Below are 5675 nucleotides of genomic sequence, written 5' to 3' on the forward strand. Positions count from 1 at the left end.
ATGCAGACATCCAACGCAACAAGAAGAATTCATAGTGCCTGTTCGTGTCTCAGGATATTGGTAAATATCTTTCTCTTCACTCTGTTATCCACCATTTGGTCTTCAAACTTCATATTAAAAACCATATCATTCTTCCAGACTTAAATAGAAATGAGTATGCAGTGAAAAATTAACTACTGGATTTGACCTTTTTCTATCATTCAAAACAGAAAAGTGCGATATCAAGTAAAACTAAACATTATTTTGATGGCATTCCTGTACAGGAAGCTCTTTACTTTTTACAATTTTAGTGAAAACAACAGAAACACTCCCATTGACTTCGCTCCACTTTGGATCTGATCCTAAGTCTGCAGACTTCTTCTGCACTGTGAAAAGACAGGCTCAGGATAAAGCTCTCTGTAAGCTTTATTTATTCAGCTTGTGTCATGACAGCTTGAGAGAAAATTCCCAGTTACTCCTCCAGTGAGGAAATAAGCCAAAAATAAACAGCTCACCAGAGCACCAAACCAAAAGGAACATGGGATTAAATGCCAGCACTTTACACCTCTATTTTGTCCCCCTAAGCCACAAAGACACTAAGATTTTCTAGCTCAGAGAAGCGTTTTCCATAAAAATCAATATAAGTACCATCACCAACTTTCAGGGGAATAGAGTTAGGCCTACATGGGGTTCTTTAGAAAATTTAATCTTAAACTCCAAGAGAAGTGCTGACAGCTTGGGTCACCAGAAGCCTGAAGGCCGTTTGTGAAAAAAGCCAGCCTCAGTATCTAAAAACACACTGCAACAGCAGTTGGTCTTGTTGAAAGAGGAAATGTAATTCCCCATTACTCCACTCTTTCCTCTGTTCCCTGAAAGCAGCCGGTGGAGTGTGCATCCAACATTCAAATGAAGTTAGCCAAGATCCATGAAACCTCAGATCTCAAGGTGGCTTCATATTTCTCTAGTCAAAATATCTGCAATTCTTCTGCCTAACATGGAGTTTCAAAGACAGACTGAAATCGGTGATATTGTTACTCTCAGCATTTTTTCATTCTATAATTTATTGAACATTAATACTTCCCTCTCCTTGTACAAAAAGGATTTTATGATCAGTCAAGCACCAGAGACAAGTTTGACCTGTGTACTGTAATAAATCAGGTGCCAGCAGCAGATGGAAAAGGGTTAGGAAGCATACTAAAGTCATTCTTGAGTTACACCTATGGTATATAGTCTGCTTTAAAGATTTTTGACCTCATAGCACAGTCATTTGTTTTCAAAGCCCTTAACAGCAGCAACAATAGAAGGAGGGCAGAGGGGAAGAGAACGTGAACTGTCATAGGTCCCACTTGACAAGAACACTTCAGACTTCCACAGTGATGATCAGTGAATCTGCACTGGGGATTTTTGTAAATGTCTAAACGTAATTGTAAACTTGATTCTTATTGTCTATATATTGTTCTTGTTGCACTATGGAAAAACGCTGCTAAGACTAAATTCAACCTTTTGTTACTAATTCCACTGGAATTATATCAGAAGTTATAACTGAGCTTTAGGGACAATAGGATTCATGTGATTGCTTGAACTTAACATTTCCAGCATGAACTAAGTTTATACAATGTATTTGGTCTCCAGGCCGCATTCCTTTTCCTGCATTCAGTACCATCTGTCCTATCATCTCTGTACTTAACCATGAATACTGTTGTAGCTTTGGAATACAATGTTTCTGTAGCTTTTTCTCAGGCCACTACTTGAAAATGGGGAGTATGGGGGGGTGGTCTCCAAATCAATATGGGGCAGAACATAGGAGGCAAGACTCCATGCTCCCATGAACAAGGCAAATCAGATATTGAACCCAGAAGCTCAATGCAGAGGTTCCACTGAAGTCAACAGAAGCCACATGTGTCAATTCACCTATGACTTCGAAATTGTTTTTCACGGGTCATTCTGCCCCCAATAACAGCTAACTGGCTTGCATTTATCACAGATCAGCTTCTAGCAACAAAAAGCATAAAGCAAACACAGGACAATGACATCTACTTAAACAGAGTCTGTTCAGACATCACTAACCAATCTCTCCAGTCATTGCACTCAACTGCTGCTCTTCCATTCTTTATATATGACAATTCAGGTTTCCTTTTGCACTGCCTTATATTCTCCACTAACTCATTACATTTAAACAAAGAGTTTTGCTTGAATTTTGGCCTGAATACTATTGTTTCTTTTAAGTTTTTGGGGAGAATACATTAGAAAAAAATTAAGAACAACAAAGGAAAATAAAATAGTTAGTTGACATCTGTTCTTTTGACTTCCAGCTAATTAAAAAAGCTGTATTGATGAATGCTGTATGTTTGCTGGTTTTTTAAGTATTTTTGATCATTTCCCATAAAATCCTATGCTAAAATATCACTTAAAGCATCACAGAATCTGCCTGTTGCTAAGAGGATAGCATTCACTCACAGGAAGAAAAGATCACTCTTCCAAAATGTGTGTATAGGCGTGACACTATACCATTTCCTTTTAAATCATTAAATTCTGTCCTTGTTATTGCCTTGACTCACTTGACCAAGGCCTGCTTCCTGAAACCCAACAGGAGTTCATCTTACATAAATAGTTTAACAGTCAGGAATATTTTCTTGCTAGCTTAGAGTGGACCCTTAGTGATGTTATGAGCACTGTGTTACATCGTGCCAACAGTGGAAAGGAATTGAAAATAAGCCATAAAGTCACTGGCAAGGATGCACAATAACCATCCATCGGCCTGAACCTGCCTGCAGGAAAACCTGCACAGTCAGGTGTGTGTGCGCAACAAATTCAATGACGTCATTCAGCAGTGAGAACAGCTTGCTCGGCTCACTGTGTCCTCAATAATCAGCCGTCTTTTCAGCACCTAGAGCACCCTTATGTCAGGACAAGTGATGCTACTGCTAATGATGCATGACGAGCAGTTGCAATGAATTTTAAAGTAATTTTTTTTAAAAATAGCTCTTTAAAGTAACGATTCTTTACCACATTAAAGATACACACAGATCTGTTGACTGACAGACAGACAATGAGTCTAGCAGTGTTCCCCTTATCTCTGTTTCTTATTGATTTATAGCCTAGCTAAGTCACTTATATCATTTTCTTACAAATGTAAAACACAGTGAGGGTCTAAAAATCCAAAACTTACTTTTATTGTTTGTCCTTTATTGTTGAGTTTGAGAGATAAAATAAAAGGCAGCAAATTCATTGGAGCCGTGAAGGAAAGGGAGACATCGGTTACATAGATTACATCACTGCCTGATTTCATCTTCCTAAAACCAGAGCATGTTCTATTGAGTTTGATGTGCCAGGACCAGAAATTGGGAAACATATCAAGACAAATATTTTTAAAAGCAAGTACACATTGTTGCTCTGAGATAGGATTGTTTAAAATATAAACAGTTATGCAAATAGGAAACATATTGCCTGAAATACATGACATGCAATACACAGTAACCAGCAAAAGCAGAATTGGGCAATACATTCCTTACTTGGATCTTCTTAGTCTAGCTACTCTGGTATCAAGCAGCTATGCCCTTTTTACATGAACTAAAGGTTTGGGCCACATGTGAGTGCAGATAAAGTGTGTTTATTCTTGGGCAGCACTGGAAACCTATGATGGCCAGTAAAACTGCTGGTCTACATTTGCAGTTTCTTTCTTGCCCTTTTTTATAATTATGCTTTCTTCTCCCTCTTCCCAACAAAGTTCCCTCAACTCCAACTGAAAAAGAGACTGGGATCCATAGCATATCCATACCACCAGTCAGAAAAATAGGACTCTCTAATAAATTATACCCAATTTAAGAAAAATGACATTCACAAGACAATAGTTCCAGGTGAGCAGTAAAGGTTTTGCAGAGCTGCATGAAAGTTAAAGCTATGCAACTCTTCTCTCTACCTTTTCTTGGGATTTGGCACTCACTGGTTTATCAAGTCAGTGATAATGTCCCCCAGTACACATAGATCCTGTACTCTGCAAACTAAGGATGCTGTCAGGCATTCCAGAATAAGTGGGAGAAGTTTTTAGTCTTTCTTCATTGCAGCTTCTGCAGAGCAACAGCTGAGGGGCTCAGCACAGCACAGAGAATGCCTCAAACACTAATGTGAATGTTCAAACCTGATTGGACTGGATCCACACTAAGAGCACAAGACAATAGCTGTGAATAAAGTCATTGTACTTGCCTTGCATGCTGCCCACCACTGTAGCTCTCACTTGCCAGGCTGAAAGGGGATTCACATGAGCATGGCCAACTCAGGCTAACTCTGTGGTAAAGGTTTGTATCCACACATACCAAAACCATCTCATGAAGTTAACACAGCTTCTCTGACCACATCAACACCACGGTATACATGCACTAAAGGAAGTCGACAAATTTATGTCAGCAAGCTGTTTTAGTTAAGTGGGTGGTATAAAGGAGAAGGCACAAAGAATATTTAAAGCTGAGGCTGTAGCACACAGATCAGACAAAGTTTATCCACCCACCAGGTAGCCAAGAGGAGCAACAAATTAACACACCCAGCAATGAAAGGAAATAATGATGGTCAGTTCAAAGGAAACTTGGATCTGTGTTTGTAGAAGAAACCAGAAGCCACAGCCACCAATTGAACTTGTTAGTTCACGGTGGTGATGGATGGGTTGATTAGATTTTTTCAGGGTTAATAAGGGCAGGCCTCAGTAGGTCAATAAGCTTCTCTCATCTTGTATACATTCTCCTGGTATGTAAACTAACAACTCTAGACAGTCAAAGCAATGAAAGAAGAAAAAGAAAAAAACCATGGCACAAACCACCCTACATGTGATGGGGCTCACTGGTTCCTCAGTGGAAGCTTTCCCTTGTCATGAGATTGATGTGATGACCTGTAGATTCCATAGCAAAGCCTGAATGTAAAACACTGAAGGGGAAAGCATGTAGCTTTGACCTAAGCACATTTGGGTGGCGTAATGATGAAAGGCAAGAAGTAAAAGTTAAAACGAAAAGTAAGGAGACAACTGAGAAATATAAAAGCCTAAAGGTCTTCACCTTTCTCCCTTCTTTTCGGAGTAATGAAAAAACAAGTCACAAAGAACATGACACCATTCAAAAGAAACATGTCCCACAGTGCGTCGGGGGAATCAATTTATTTTACTGAAGTCTTGGCTGACTGTAAATGGACAGAGTGTGAAATCAAAGCAGAACTGCAGCAGAAGATTCTCAAGAGAGAGCCAAGAGGCAGAATATGCAGAAACCATTCATCCATGAGTGATCAAACACCCCAAAATTCAGACTCTGAGAAACACGTCGATCCCTGCATCCTCCTGGGAAATGGGGAGGGCTGAGGCAAGCAGCCTTCGGGTAGGTGAGAACTAGCAGAAGATGGGCATCCTCTGGCACTGGAAGTGAAAGGGAAACAGAAAGAAAGAAAGGCTGAAATTTGTCTATTGTACAGAGAGAGTTGCAGGTGGTAGAAACAAGCAGGTGCTCAGATAAAAAAAGATTCTGGGCTTATTTTCAGGGAAAAGGGCACTGATTATGGGTCTTCAGTGGCAGAATTTGCCCATAAATGGAACAAGCCCAGTGTAGACAAAACTTATGTAACCGAAACCAACTGCAAGCCTGTGTAACACAAATGGACTAAACAGATTACATGGCTCACAGCAAGTGTGAAACTAGAAGGATTTTCAGAGGTCTCTACCC

This window comes from Gallinula chloropus (assembly GCF_964237585.1).
Source record: "Gallinula chloropus genome assembly, chromosome: 8".
NCBI lineage: Eukaryota > Metazoa > Chordata > Aves > Gruiformes > Rallidae > Gallinula > Gallinula chloropus.